This window comes from Anabrus simplex, chromosome 2 (assembly GCF_040414725.1).
Source record: "Anabrus simplex isolate iqAnaSimp1 chromosome 2, ASM4041472v1, whole genome shotgun sequence".
NCBI lineage: Eukaryota > Metazoa > Arthropoda > Insecta > Orthoptera > Tettigoniidae > Anabrus > Anabrus simplex.
Genome location: NC_090266.1, coordinates 1,086,461,471 through 1,086,478,279, shown reverse-complemented (window position 1 = coordinate 1,086,478,279; position 16,809 = coordinate 1,086,461,471). Strand labels below are relative to the sequence as shown.

The following is a 16,809-nucleotide window of genomic DNA, read 5'->3' as shown; positions in this document are numbered from 1 at the left end:
TCTTTTCAGGATTCTTATATCTACTTGCAAATATATTTCATCGAGTTAAGCATTGTAGAAGTGATGAAGTTGTAAGTGCCATAAAGCTCCCCTAAAAGAAAACAATTTAGAAATGTTTTGTACAATGTGTTAGGAGATGTTACAATTACTATGCACATTTCCGGTTACAAATAGGTTTAGGAGTGTCTTTGTGGTACATGAATGACATACTAGAGTTTAGCCTTGACATTAGTCTAATGTCAGCAGTGCACTAGAGGAAATGAATGTATTGTTACAAATTAGACAGCGTCTGTTTGATTATTCTAATTTATTTCAGGATGACCCAATAAATGCAAACATACATATATATACACACACAATTTTAATCAATCATGTTTGGGCCACACTTACTAATTACTATTTATTTGCAAGTGTCTCTTCCTTATCGCACAGCAGGCGATCCGTCCCGTTGCCATTCACCTGGGGACGGTTAATCCTCACTTTCACTTCCCCAAGTCGGTCACCTCATACAACAGCTGTGTGTAGACCGCTGGATTTGAACACAGGGCTACGGGTTACACAACGCACGATGACTATTCCTTGGTTCAACTCCAGAGATAGCCCAGTACTTCACAGAGTCACATGCAGTGAACAACTAAACAGCAACAGCTCAACAATATTCAACAGCCGGACGATACTCACAACAGTGAATATTAACGCAGGTCCATTTACCCACACACTCACGATAGCGGCTTCCCTCGTTGACTCACGGCGATCTTCAGTCCACAGAAATACACGAACATACAGTACTCTCAAGTAGTACACAGTCTTCCGTTCCGCTCGTCTTTTCCAGCCCACCTACACACTGGACTCCCCGACACCATAACAGCTCCTCGTTCAGACCTCGATGGGACACTAGCGACAGCCAACACCTATACCGCCCTCATCCCAGCCACCGATTCCCAACACACTGAGTCTCACACTGACTCCACTACGGAGTCCTATATTGACTTCGACTCTGAGTCCAGCACCAACACTGACTCCACCACGGAGTCTGACTGACTGTCCGCGGCTAGTCTTCCTTTTTATAGCTCAGGTGATGTGAACTAGAACATTCGCGAAGTAGTTAGAGGCAGAATATTCCTGTTGAATCTCCAAGAAACTCACAGGTAAGCCAGCCGACGAGAACAATACACGGAAATGCCAGCCATGCCCTCCAGGCCAGCTGGGAGGTTCCCGGTCGACTGATCCACTAGTCCCTTCCAGGAAGTACCGAAAGGAGCTACCACAGACCTGGCACGTAACAGTATTTTGTAGAGTGTGCAGTGGAAAAAATGAAATGTGTGAACCAATTCCAGGAGCAAATTATTGGCATATCCAAGAGCAACAAATCTCATTGAGATTGTGGTGCAAAATAAAAACCATGTATTATGAACACAGTCTGCAGACAAGTTGTCCATGACAAGGCGCCCAGCGTACTACCGAGAACTGCAGTACAATTCCTCATTAAGACCGAATGCATAGGCACATTCAGTCGTATGTACGGTAACCACTACTTTTGAAATAATAATTCCTGGAAGTATTTCTAAAAAGTTGGTGCAATTTTTCTCATAATCGCAGTTTCATTGCCTTGTAACATCAGGGGCGTAGCTAAGGTGAGGGAGGGGTTACTGGGGGTAACCCCCCCCCCGCTAAGGAATGTTTACAAATTAAAATAAACAGAAACTGACAATAAACAAGTGAAAGTCGATTCAAGGGGTTGACTCTTTTGAACATGTATAGAGACATAATTGTAAAACCAACAGATTTCTTGAATCGATAAGGCGTGATCAAAAAGTTTCAGTTTGAGGGCGTTGCTGCAGCGGACGTGCAACGTAGCGCGACTCCGATGCGGGTATATAAGCACGGACATGTAGGCAAAGGGATTAGTGTGGCAGTCGTGTCGTGCCGAGGTGCGTACGTTAAATGCGGCCACGTGAACTATGGCGACGTCATTGCCAGAAGCGTCCAAACAGGGCCAATGTGCAGTTATTCTGTTCTTGGCTGCAGAAAAACAAACGCCGGTGGACATCCATCGGAGAATGAGACTGTGTTTGGGGCAGCACGTCTCTCGAGAACAACTGTTGTGGAATGTGCACCAAGTTCCGTGCGGGTCGCGTTTCGACACAAGACGCCGATCGATCAGGGAACCAGCCTCACCCATTACGGACAACAACAACAACTCATGTGGGAGACACTCGAGCACCCGACCTATAGTCCTGATCTCTCCTCATGCCATTATCACGCCTTCAATCCCCTCAGAAAAACCTTGAAGGGTTGACGCTTCTTGTCGGAAGAGGATGTGCAGCAGGCGCTTACGGACTTCTTCATGGAGTATGACACGTTCCTTTACTATACGGGGATCTTCGACCTGGTGCGTCGGTGGGATGGGTGTCTCAGTGCTCACGGCGATTTTGCCTGATTGGCATCCCGATTCAGGACTGTACGGCCGTCGAACGGAAACTTTTGATCGCCCCTTATATTTTCTAAGAAACCTCTGGAATTGGATTTAGATTGTAATCTGAACATACCATTCACCGTAAAACTATTCTCCTTGATCAAATTGTTTTTGTTCTGTATTTTAATGAAAGATATTGTGGTATACCGATACTTTAATCTGAATATCAACATACCGTAATTTATTTACATCAGTGTCCTTATAATGACACGCACGCATGCGCGTACGACACACGCACAAGCACCTTCATTATGTTCTATCATCATTTTGTAACCTTAACCACCCCGCCCCCCCCCCCCCACCTCGGTCGATCCTGGTATGATTTAAGAAATGCTGGAACTGTACCTTAATTAAGGCCATGGACGCTTCCTTCCAATTCCTAGGCCTTTCCTATCCCATCGTCGCCGTAAGACCTATCGGTGTGGAGTGCGACGTGAAACAAACTGTAAAAATAAAGAAGCTATCTGAATGAAAGATATGAGAAATAAAACCAGAGCATGTTTAACAATGCTGAAGCGTTTGTAACTTCATTACTCCTCCTGACATTTTAAGTAGTTTCTTATTGTACTCAAGCGTTTCATTTGAATCCAGAATACCTCATCGAAGGCGTTACCACCCACAGTGAACAGCGCAGTGCCCGACCACGGATGCTTGCTGATCTCGATTAACGTCGTCTGGCTAGAATTGGCCGTGATAAGTTGTTAACACACAAGCCCCACTGCCTCAGTTCACATCCACATTCAGTCCAGGAGGTACCAGATGCATATCCAGCAGGTCAGTGCAGCGTTCTATGACGTAAATGGGATATGCAAGCAGAATATCTACCAGAGTGCCCTTGTTAACATGACACCGGACGCAGCGTAACACCTATTTGGGCCCTGGAGAACTGGCGGCATGTAGTTTGGTCCGATGAGTCACTGTTCCACTGGTAGGGTTCGGATATGGCGCAGTTCCTATGACGCCATGGACCCCAGTTGACAACAAGGCACCATACAGGCTGGAGGTTGCTCCATAATAGGGTGGGGTGTGTTCGTCTGGCATGGCTGGATCCACTGACTGCTGCGTTGAACTACTTGGTGACCACTTGCAGCCCTTCATCGCCCTCACATACCTCTACAACGATGAGATATTCCAGCAGGATAATGCATCGTGTCAGCGGACTCGAGTTGTCCAGAGTTGGTTCGAGGAGCGTTCTGGAGAGTTTCAACAACTGCTGTTGCTCCCTCGTTCGCCTGATATGAGCTCTGTCGAGCATTTATGCGATGTGGTGCTGAGGTCCATTCACACCGAAGGCCCTGCACCTACACATAGCAGGAAGCTGTGGATAGGTATCCAAACGGCATGTGTCAGTATATCTCCACAAGCGTTTCTTTCACTAGTGGAATCGATGCCACGATGAGTTGCTGAACTTGACACAATACTGTATACATTTTACCTGGCATTTTGTGATGAAGTTGAGAAATAAGGGGCCCGTCATCTTGATTTATCAGGGGTCCCAGAATGTATGTGAGCGGCCCTGATTACACGCAAGGAAAAACGAGCACTGCAGCTCTATAGCCCTTACTATTCGTCGCCTGCAAAGCAGCTGGTGCATGGCACATAAGATAGGGCCGTACACATCTTTCAGCTGTTTAAACTTGTTTTTCTTTTTTTATTCATTGACACTACGTCTCTTATTTAAAGGCTTTGCATTGTTCCCACAAAGCTGGACACCGGTCCATTTACTGACCTTAAATCTTAACCAGCCGGGCTGAGTGGCTCAGACGGTTGAGGCTATGGCCTTCTGACCCCTACTTGGCAGGTTCGATCCTGGCTCAGTCCGTTGGTATTTGAAGGTGCACAAATACGTCAGCCTCGTGTCGGTAGATTTGTTGGCACGTAAAAGAACTCTTGCGGAACTAAATTCCGGCACTTCGGCGTCTCCGAAAACCGTAAAGAAGTAGTTAGTGGGACGTACAGCCAATAACATAATAATAATAATAATAATAATAATAATAATAATAATAATAATAAATCTTAGCCATATTCCGAAATCGAACCCGGTATCACCTGAACATTACAGTACTTGCAATACTGACAAATAGCTGGGCTGAGTGGTTCAGACAGTAGAATGATGGTCTTCCTGAGAGTATGTTGGCGGGTTCGATCCCGGTGGTATTTGAATGTGGTCAAATACGCCAGCCTCTGTCGGCAGATTTACTGGCACGTGAAGAACTTCTACGGGACAAAATTATGACATCTTGACCTGTCTGGAAACCTCAATTACTATGACTAAGAACTAGGGCAAGGGTGACCTATATCTTACGCCTAGCATATAAATACAATGTCATGATGTTGCTTCTTGTACTGTACGTGTACATATACAGGATCTGAGATAGTCGTACATTTTAACTGCCCATATTAGATTTGTTTTGTTTCAAACCATCTAAGGTGGACTGTGGACTAAAGCAAATGCCAGCTTGTAATTTTACATGACTCTTGATATATTAAACAAAGCCACTGGACCTGAAATCCGCACTTGAGGGGCGTGAATTTTCATTACAAAAATCGTAAGTGCGCAGGCTAGGATTTGAACCGCGCCCACCTTGATGAAAATCCAGTGAGGATGATATTCGGCTACCGCGCGCTCCAACTGAAGACGAATGTGCAAGCTAAATAATGTTAGACGTATTTTCGGCTCACAACAGTAACGTTATTCTATGTCTTACAGGCGGAAAATGGACAGCTCTCTTTTGCCTGTTCTCAACGAACTAATAGTTCTATTAATGTAGGCTTTTCTTTTTTCTTTTTGGTGTCGTGGATTACTTAAAAGTGTGAGTGTGGTGTTCAAATAATCGTTATTACTTTTGTTATCTCTCTCATGCATCACGAGAATTAAGAGACGCGATGATCAGTTGGAAGGTCCGAATCGTGACCATGAAGTCCAGATTTCTTCTCTTCTATTGTAGACCAGTTCCATTTTGCAGCGAGGTGGACGGATTGACGGCATTACTTGTCCTTGAGCCCATAACCTTGGTATGTTTCATTCCCTTGCTTGCATTGTGTACCTTACTTCCAGTAAATACAGAAGTAGTGGAATTGTTCCGGCCGGAAACAATCAAGATTGTAGCTGTGCCTAAATACTGATATGACTCATTCTAGCATTTACTCCGTTTTGAAGGTTTTTTTATACTGGCTTTTTAGAATTACACTTCGTCCCAAAAGCGGTTTGAACTGAATTTTCTAGAATTCTAAAGATGTTTATTAATTGGCTTTTCTGGAGTTTTACTTCGTTTTAAATGTGTTTTTGAACTGATTTTTCTAGAATTAAATTTCGTTCTAAAGTTTTTTTCTTTTTCGAACTGGCTTGGATAAATCCATGTTGCTCAAACAAGTAATAAAATGGCCAAATTGAGCAAGTTGGTCGTGCGGTTAGGGTCGCTCAGCTGTGAGTTTGCATTTGGGAGATAGTTGGTTCGAATCCCACCGTCGGCAGCTCTGAAGATGGTTTTCCGTGGTTTCCCATTTTCACACCAGAAAAATGCTGGGCTGTGTCTGAATTAAGGCGTTGGTCGCTTCCTTCCCAATCTTAGCCCTTTCCCATCCTTGCGTCGCCGAGAACCTTCGCGACGTTAAACGGCAAGCGAAAACAAAAAGAAAAAAACTTAATGTTACAGTTCCATAATCTATTCCACACGTTTCTGCTGCATACAGTAACTGTTATTTAACTACTTAACTGAATATGTTTTTCTGAACCTTATATTCGTCTAACTGTAGACTCGTCGTTGACGGAACAATCACTTAGCACATTATGCATTATTATATTTTTGTTCACCCCTCACGTTGTTCCCCATATTCTGAGGCACATAAGTGGGCATGCCTCTCCCTGACAGCGGCTTGTCGTGACGTACTGGCTTCCTTGTTCTCTGGAGCCCTTTCTAGTGTCATATTATTATTATTATTATTATTATTATTATTATTATTATTATTATTATTATTATTATTATTATTATTATTATGGTGATTCTGATTTAATCTCTTCCTTCCAGTATAAAAGAAAGCTAACTACCAGCCTTTAAAACGCTGCCGGAACGATCTGCATAGCGACTCTCTTTACAGTCTATCGAGTTAGCCACTAATATTTCCCTTATTTATTCACAGTATCGGGAAAAGACATGGAACAAAAATTCACTGAGCTTGTTTTGTGTAAAACTAACCCTTAATTCTCTACGCCTCTTCTGAAGCACCCCGTTCTGACGCACATCTTAGAGTTTTTTTTTTTTTTTTTTTTGCTTTACGTCGCACCGACACAGATAGGTCTTATGGCCTAACTTAGAGGTAAAACCCTTCTTGACCTCTTTTAAACTGAAGTACCAAGTTAAATTAAATTCCATCCTTTTTTTTTTTTTTTCGTAATGCTGTAAAAGACACAGACAATTGTTAAACTGCACTCGACATAGGTCATTACAATGACGTCAGTATTCTTGTCAGAATACAATGTCAACAGACTAAAATGTCGCGGTTAAAAGCAATGCTATCATTTGAAATGGTTGATCAAATGAAAAATGGCATAGTTTCTCACTTCCACGAACAATACTATGCTGGCGTTTTAACAATGCCCAGTTTCAGAGCCGAAATGACCAAGCCGCAGACTCATTCTGATGGTTCGGCCAGCTTCCGCTTCGAACGCTAGCGCTGTGCCACGTCCGGGGAGCCATCTGGTGACGAATGAACGTACCATTTCCACTTCTGCTATAACGTCTAAATTTCAAGAAGTCATTGTTTAAGAAGCTTTTCTCGTAGACAGTCAAGATTTTCTTCTGATGACGCAGAGCACAGTTCTCTGCGAAACTTAAAGAATTTCACCTTATTTTCTTGACACGGCATACGCCCAAAAGCCTATACAGTATCACGTCTATAAGTGCGGGCCGTGAAAGCATCAATGGCAACAGTGGTGAACACTGCTCATCCCAATCAGCGCTTCAGAGCAGGGATCGAATAGCTGGAATGCTATAATGAACCAGTGTGGGTTACGTACCGGCAGTTATCAGAACAGAAGGATGACATGCTAAAAAATGAAAGTTATCCAACTCCCCAGCTACTTCCCCCCAACATTCAGGCAGTCTTTTTTACTCGCGACGCAGCAGAAATCCCTCTATCGGAGATGTGTGGCAGCAGAGCAGACCAAGCACTTCACAACAAACAGTGGCCACGGTAATGTTATTGTTGATCAGTTTCATGGGCTTTCGACGTTGCGCGCCTTCACATTTACGTTTCTTCTGATTTTGTGATATTATGGCATCTAATATAAAGGGAGTTCTCTTTCCTCCTTTCATGACTCCCTCATGTCTTATTTTTCAAGCGCTCGTTCCTTTACGATGTTTTCTCATGTCTATAATCACCTTCACAACCTTTATTGTCGATATGGTCTGATAGCCATGCGGTTGTACGCCTTAAGACAACCATGACAAAAACCACATGACTGAACAATATTTCCATGTTGGCGACGCTCGGTGTTGATGTGAACTAAACAACAAAAGCCTAAATTCAAGAATTCTGTTATCGTAGTCGGCACGGTAAAACTGTATTAAGACAGAAAGGATCGCAGATTGTATTTTCTATAACTTATGTAGCATTTATCGATAGAACCGATAATAACATAGATATTAAAAATTAAATTTTAGGCCTTCCCGTAAGCGTGAAATAAATTATTTATAGCCTAGACTGTTGTGCCTAATTTCCCAAATTTCCCAAACAGCGATTTTCATTAAATTCTTTTCACTTATTTTCTCGTTGCTCGGCGTTGATATGGACTTTGTTAGCAACAAAAATCTGTTTTCATGAATATCTCATTTATCATGGCCGGTACGTTAGAAATGTACAAGACGTAAAAGATCGTAAATTGTATTACATATTATAACTTTTGTTATGAAGTATTTACCCATAGGACCACTAATAACATAGATATTTGAGAATGGCATGTTAGGCCATTCCCTAAAGTAGGAGGTGGTGTCCATTTCAATACAGTTTATCTTCATATGGCGATTTATAACGTCCAGCACTTAACTCACTAAATCATTTAAATAATTTTCCATGTCCACTACACCGCTGATGAAAATGTTTTTTTCTCGTTGCCTTCTGGCTGATCATTTTTTCTTTTTTCTTTTTTTTGCTAGTTGCTTTACGTCGCACCGACACAGATAGGTCTTATGGCGACGATGGGACATGGAAGGGCTAGGAGTGGGAAGGAAGCGGTCGTGGCCTTAATTAAGGTACAGCCCCAGCATTTGCCTGGTGTGAAAATGGGAAACCACGGAAAACCATTTTCAGGGCTGCCGATAGTGGGGTTCGAACCTACTATCTCCCGAATACTGGATACTGGCCGCACTTAAGCGACTGCAGCTATCGAGCTCGGTGCTGATCATTTTCTCTTGCATCTTGACTTGTCTCAACTTTTCTTCTAATCCCTTCACTTTGGCCTTTATAAATTCTACTTTATCAGAATTATCCACATCCTTTTCTCTTATAATTCTTAGCTCTTCTTTCCACATTATTTTATCTCCGTTTCATTGTGCTGCTCAGAGATTAGCTCTCTCGTTTGTTCAGCCTGACAAACCTCCTCGATCTTTTTTCCATTTCTTCCCACTCAGTTACTCCCGCTTGTTCCAGGATTTATTTCTTTGTCACACGTATTGCGACTACTGCTGCCGCCATCAGTCAGAGTTACCTGCAGCTCAGTTTGTTGAAGGTGACTTTTCTCGCTTGCGGTACGCGCACAATTCATTTGCCCATTCCATCGACCAATGGCCGCCCGATATTGTTGAACAGCAATTTCTATCTTTCTCACTCAGTAGTCACGATAAAATACAACCTCTCACTTCGTTAGCTCTATTACAACTGCGATTTTACGAGTGACCTGACCGTGCGGTTAGGGTCGCGTAGCTGTGAGCTTGCATTCCGGAGATAGTGATTTCGAACCCCACTGTCGGCAGCCCTGAAGATGGTTTTCCGTGGTTTCCCACTTTTAACCAGGCAAATGCTGGGGCTTTTAATTAAGGCCACGGTCTCTTCCTTCCCATTCCCAGCCCTTATCCCATCGTCCCCATAAGACCTATCTGTATCGGTGCGACGTAAAGCTAAAGCAATATTGTAACAAAGCAAATATAAAACTGTGATAACAAAGTAGCAATTGTCGTCGGTGTCTTTGTTTCTTTGTGGGTCGTGGAAAATACTTGGTCTTCATCCCGAAGTTTTGCTGTGCATAGGGGTTGTCAGATTAAGATGTCGGTGAGAGTATATGGAACTACAGGGTCCGGCGGAATGAATAGTAGGATATAAGACGTCGAAGCAAATAGAAATGTTTATTGAAACACACATTGAAAACAAAGAACAATATAGCCATTACATACCATCTATGCCGTTTACTTGGTCTTGAATATAACACCCAACAGATGATCACCATCACGTTCAACGCATTCCTCCACGCTTGCTTCACCCGCTCCAGCATCTCCAATGGGATCTCCTCCACAGCTTATCGTATCCATTCCTTCAGTTCCGCCACGGTATGAGGACGTGTAGGTGTACAATTGACTTTCCAAGTATCCCCATAAGGAAGAAGTCAGGGGCAGTCAAACCGGGCGACCATGCTGGCCATTAAGTATCGGTAAATCGGGAAACTAATCCACCAGGAAAATGACGCCGCAAGGTAGTCATGTACTGGCGGGCAGTGTGAACTGTTGTCCCGTCCTGTTGGAACTATATGTCGTTGTTCACCGTCGGAAGGAGGAAGTCATTTAACATTATTAGACATAGCGATCACTATTAACCGTTACTGCACGGCCACGAAGATCCTCAACTAATTTTGGACCGATGATGCCAAATGAAGCCACGTCGCACCACACCATCATACGTTCACAGTGCAAGGGTTGCTCATGCAGCCAAAGAGGATTAAAAGGCGCCCAGTATCTGTGATTCTGTTTATTGACACCACCGTCTAGATGAAAATGAGCCTCATCCGACATTAGTATGTTGTTTCACATCCGCGGCTCGGCTGCTAACAGTTCTAGGAAACGCAATGCAAGGTTCGTCCTGCATCTTTATCTTGTTCGTTTAGTTTCTGTGTGACCTGCATTTTGTATGGGTGGAAGTGCAGATCATCATGGATGATGAGCCGCATGGAACGATCTGACATTCTTAGCTCCAAGGCGTGTCTGGCAGCAGAACGCCGAGGACTTTGGATAAGTGCTCCACGGGCCTCCTCCATTCGCTTCGGGGTCTGCTGTCTCTTTCGTCGCCCCGGGCTTTTCATCTTTGCACACGATGCAGTAGTCCCGAATTTTTGCACCCACCATACAATCGTCCGATGATCCGGGACTTTACGATATCTGCCCAACTGGAAATGGCGACGAAAGGGACTCTGAACGGTGATGTGAGACTCGTTATTTTTTAAATACGTCTCGACTGCGTATGCTCGATACTATGTACTCCACAAGACATACTTACCAATGGCAGTCCTTCCTCAATGCAGCGCGTGCGTACTTACTGTAGTTCGCGCAGGCGCAACAGCGACGCCGTACTACGTGACTCAAATCAGGCTATTCACTCCGCCGGACCCTGTACAACAATTTGAGAATAGAATAAATATAATTACTTTGAAATACCCTGTAGGTACCATCCCACCATTTTCCTGGAGTAAATGTTTAGGGAAGTACAGTGAGGAAAATCCCCTCAGGATAACCGTCTTTGCTGAATCGAGATTCGAACCTCGCTTCCCTCAAAGGACGGAGCTCACTTATCGTAGCGAGAAGTGTATATTTGTTCGAGTTCACAGGTGGATGGTACTGGAGAGTAAGGGGAAGTGCAAGAGTAGACAATCCAGTGAAAGTGCTGTGTTATTCAACTCACAGAGTGTGTTTTTATAATGCTCACATCTAAACTCTGTTAATTGGCCGCACACTACCTGGTCCACATTAGGATACAGGCTATTATTAGACTCCATGTTGTCGAAATAAGAAAGTGGAACTTTTTGCGCAAGCAAGCGCACTTGAAGTGAAACGACCTGGTACACACCGTGAACATTCCCCCGAATCTGCTTCTTTCTTTCTTTCTTTCTTTCTTTCTTTCTTTCTTTCTTTCTTTCTTTCTCATAGATTCACTTTTTCTCCGCTATTGAGAGTCTGACATGGGTGTTCATTGAGAGAATCCATAAAGAATTTCTGTTCATTTTCAGTGCTAGAAGACATTGATCATAGACCATAGATGAGGATGGGATATTTTCCTCGCAACCTAGGCTCCTGTGGAGTCAAGGAACCAACTAAGTTACTGTACCTTCATAATAGTGCCCGTTAAGACGAATCCATAGATCGAAATCAGATTCGGAGTGCGAAATATATGCGAAGAATCATGGAACTGAATCTTATTAATACTAACATACTTTGAAGAGTAATATAGCACCAGAATTTATTTTTTATTTGTATTGTTTCTACAATTTGCTTTTACGACGCGCCGACACAGACAGGTCTTATGGTGACGATGGGACAGGTAAGGGCTAGGAGTGGATAGGAAGCAACCATGGCCTTGATTAACATACAGGCCCAGCATTTTCCTGGTAATAAAAATGAAATGGCGTATGGCTATTAGTGCCGGGAGATCCCAGGACGGGTTCGGCTCGCCAGGTGCAAGTCTTTCGATTTGATTCCCGTAGGCGACCTGCGCGCCGTGATGAGGATGAAATGATGATAAATACAATACATACACCCAACTCCCGTGCCAGGGAAATTAACCAATAATTGTTAAAATTCCCGACCCTGCTGGGAATCGAACCCGGGACCCCTGTGGCCAAAGGCCAGCACGCTAACCATTTAGCAATGGAGCCGGACATTTTCCTGGTATGAAAATGGGAAACCAGGGAAAACCATCTTCAGGGCTGTCGACAGTGGGGTTCGAACCCACTATTTCCCGCTTAGCCACTCGCTCAGTCATCACACTTTAATACGAGGTTTGGGACATAAACTATGGCTACTATTTCTTTTTTCCGCATAAATGCGAGATCAGCTTGGAAAATGGAATATACAGCTGGAGCTGTACCTCAATTAAGGCCACGGCCACTTCCTTCCCACTCCTAGGCCCTTCGCAACCAATCGTTACCATAAGACCTATCTGTGTCAATGTGACGTAAAACAAATTGAAAAAAGTCATTCCTCCCCTGACGGTGGAGACCAGCCCCTCACCGTCTTCCGAATCCCGAGCTGTAGACCCATGGCCACCCTTTCTATGCTCGGTTGGTCGGCAGAAGTGCAGAGCCGTCGGACTGCCCACTTGTAGGCCGAAGTCTACTCTGCAACCCCAGAATATTTTAAAATTGGCTCAATCCTTCCTGGCGTCAATGGAAAACGTAAATAAGTGAAAAAAATCATCGGGTTTTGAACACGGGGCCCAAAAGTGCAAAGCTGCGGTGAAAGCCACTGCCCCACCGCGTCGATTGAACTTGCTACGCTCTAATAGGCACGTAAAGCACGTCGGAAACTTCGACCGTCATTTTCTCGGAAACGATCAAGTGTCTAGAAAGCCGAGGGGATTCGTCGTGCTGACCACACGACACCTCATAATCTGCAGGCTTTCGCGCTGAGCAGCGGTCGCTTGGTAATCCAAGGCCCTTCGGGGCTGCTGAACCATGCACCATGGCTTTTTTTTTTTTTTCACGAAGGTAGTCTACATTGCACAAAAATCAATGCACATTTGGAAATTATCTGGAATGGGCTTTAATTTTCGAAACTTTTGCGTCTCAGTTTTCAGACACGACCTATTAGGCGTCAGATAAGCAAACACTCCACGATGCGTTCTTGTAGCACAGTGGTGTGGCTCCGTGATGTAAGATGCACCGGTTTAAGTCACAATCGAACCTTCTTCTGTATATTTGCTTAAAATAACCTCCTTCATAGTTAGTCACTTCTTTTAAACTGTATGTTATTTCTGTCACGATACTCCTTGTAGTAACATGCATTGTCCGCTTCTGTGGGGCAGTGGTTAGTGTGATCAGCTGTCACCCCAGGAGACCCGGGTTCGATTCCCAGCTCTGTCACGAAATTTGAAAAGTAGTACGAGGACTGGGACGGTGTCCACTCAGCCTCGGGAGGTCAATTGCGTAGAAGCGGGTTCGATTCCCACCTCAGCCATCCCCGGTAGTGGTTTTCCGTGGTTTCCCACTTTTCCTCTAGGCAAATGCCGGGATGGTACCTAACTTAAGGTCACGGCCGTTTCCTTCCATCTTCCTTGTCTACCCTTTCAAATCTTCCCATCCCCCCACAAGGCCCTTGTTCAGCATGGCAGGTGAGGCCACCTGGGCAAGGTACTGGTCCTCCTTCCTCTTTGTACCACCGACCAAATGTCTCATGGCCCAGGGCACTGCCCTTGAGGCGGTAGAGGTGGGATTCTTCTCTGAGTCCAAGGGCAAAACCAACCCTGGAGGGTAAACGGAGTAAGAAAGAAAGTAACATGCATTAAACGCTCCTCTGATAAAGTCGTGTGGGCTTACCACTGTTATTGTCCGACTCGTTGGCTGAACGGTCAGCGTACTGGCCTTCGGTTCAGAGGGTCCCGGGTTCGATTCCCGGCCGGGTCGGGGATTTTAACCTTAATTGGTTAATTCCAATGGCACGGGGGCTGGGTGTATGTGTTGTCTTCATCATCATTTCATCCTCATCACGACGCGCAGGTCGCGTACGGATGTCAAATAGAAAGACCTGCATCTGGCGAACCGAACCCGTCCTGGGATATCCCGGCACTAAAAGCCATACGACTTTTCATTTCACCACTGTTATTTACCTAAAGGGGCTCCATACAGTTAATAGTTAAGATAGAGTAAACAAACAAAATAAGGAATATGAAAGAATACGTTTTAAAGAATTACAGAGCAGCGAAATTAAAAAGGAAAGAAGTTTGGATGGCAACTGGAACCCGTGTACTTCACATTACGTAGCCAGCACCGTAACCAGTACGCTACGAGAACTGAATGCCGGCTTATACACGGCTTATAATTAATGTTTGAAAACTGAAACGAAGAAATATCGAAAATGATAACTCAGTCGAGAGAACGTCCCTATACCGGTATCTATTGTTTTTTTTCTTTCCGGGGGAGTTGGCCGTGCGGTTAGGGGCGCACAGCTGTGAACGTCTGTCCGGTAGATAGTGGGTTCGAACTCCACTGTACACAGCCCTGAAGATGGTTTTCCGTGGTTTCTCATTTACACGTGTTTTAAAATCGCACCGACTCAGTTAGGTCTTTTGGCGACGATGGGATTGGGAACGAAGCTACCGGGGCATTACTTTAAGATACATTTGCCTGGTGTGAAAGTGGGGAAACCGTGGGAAAACGTCTTCGGGGCTGCCGACGGTAGGATTCGGACCCACCACCTTCCAAATGCCAAGTTCACAACTACGTGAGCTGAACCGCATAGCCAACTCGCTCGGAGTATTGATTTTGTACCCAAGTAGATTAGGCGCATGAAAGCTCAATAAATAGGTGTCCGCCACAATATACTGTAGAGCTGTCCTTGTGGTGGAGACCAGGCTAATTGGGAATTACGGGGTCCGAATCGCGAAGCCTAGCGGCCATACTGAGCGCAGATTTCGCTGAGTGTTCTTCGATATTTGAAACCAAAACCAATCAGACTCCCTTTAACTCGTGTTATCAGAACTTATTCCCTTACTCGCAAGGACACGAGTACTAGGACGTCGCTAGCTTCCCACCACGGCATCCACTTTTCGAATCTCCTTCAGTGAAACTTTCGAACGGCAAAGTTACTCTCTCTGGTGTTCAAATCTCACATAAATACGCATGAACCTACTGTTTATTGCAATGTTTAAATACACGTAAAACTGGAAACTAGCTGGTGAGTATATCTAAAGGGAAAACAACATACGAAGCGTATCTGGTAGCAGGGATGAACTCCATAAAGGCTTGTTTCGAGGAAAAGGTATTTAAACGATTTTCTGTGTTAGCCGAACTCAACAGCCGTTCATGCAGCCTCCATAATTTCCTCTATCATTATTATTATTATTATTATTATTATTATTATTATTATTATTATTATTATTATTATTATTATTATTATTATTATTATGAAATGAAATGAAATGGCGTATGGCTTTTAGTGCCGGGAGTGTCCGAGGACAAGTTCGGCTCGCCAGATGCAGGTCTTTTGATTTGACTCCCGTAGGCGACCTGCGCGTCGTGATGAGGATGAAATGATGATAAAGACAGCACATGCACCCAGCCCCCGTGCCAGCGAAATTAACCAATTATGGTTAAAATTCCCGACCCTGCCGGGAATCGAACCCGGGACCCCTGTGACGAAAGGCCAGCACGCTAACCATTTAGCCATGGAGCCGTACATTATTATTATTATTATTATTATTATTATGATTATTATTATTATTATTATTATTATTATTATTATTATTATTATTATTATTATTATTATTATTATTATTATTATTTGACCGAGCGAGCTGGCCGTGCTGTTAGGAGCGCGCAGCTGTGAGCTTGCATTTGGTAGGTAATGGGTTCGAACCCCACTGTCGGCAGCCCTGAAGGTGGTTTTCTGTGGTTTCGCATTGTCGCACTAGGCAGATGTTGGGGCTATACCGTAATTAAGGCCATGGACGCTTCCTTCCCACTCCTGGTCCTTTCCTATCCCATCGCCGCTATAAGACCTATCTGTTCGATGCGACGTAAAGCGGATTGTGAAAAGAAAAAAAACAACACAGAAATGATATTCTTTCTTGAGGTTTTAGTCTAAATTTGTGGGATACATTCCGAATTAATATAATGGAAGCTGAGACAGTCGAACTAGACTTATGTATATACCTCAGTAAGTCAAAAGAAAGAACAACATACAAAATATAAAATTGACGGCGTGACGGAGTGGAGTTGACCCATACTGCCCGCTCTCTGAGCACTTGAAATCATTGCCTACTTCGTTTGAACCTTACTTTACATGGGCTTCGTATTAAAAACAAAAATTGACCTAAGGTTGAGTTCTCTCTCACTATTCGGAACGCCTCACATGATTAAGTGTGAAGGTCACTGTCGTGATGACCAGCTCCTTGTCATAGTATCCTTCGGTTCAGATGGCTCCGGGTTCGATTCCCGTCGCCCGTGTCTGAGATTTCAATCTAAATGATTAATTCCCTTGGCTCGGCGACTGGGTGTTTGTGCTGTCCCCAACATCCCTGCACTCATATACCGCACACAACACTACCCTCCACCACAATAGCATGCACCCCTTCCGTACACGGCAAATGCCCACTCTTGTCGAAGTGTCTGCTAGCAAGAGCCCCACGAACTTAGTCAA

The 16,809-nt window shown here is 44.2% G+C and overlaps 1 protein-coding gene across 3 annotated transcripts in view; it reads left to right on the top strand.

Annotated features, from left to right (window-relative positions):
• LOC136864711 (uncharacterized) overlaps positions 1 to 16,809 on the top strand; it is an 847,400-nt gene that overhangs the window by 723,326 nt on the left and 107,265 nt on the right. The window lies entirely within an intron of this gene.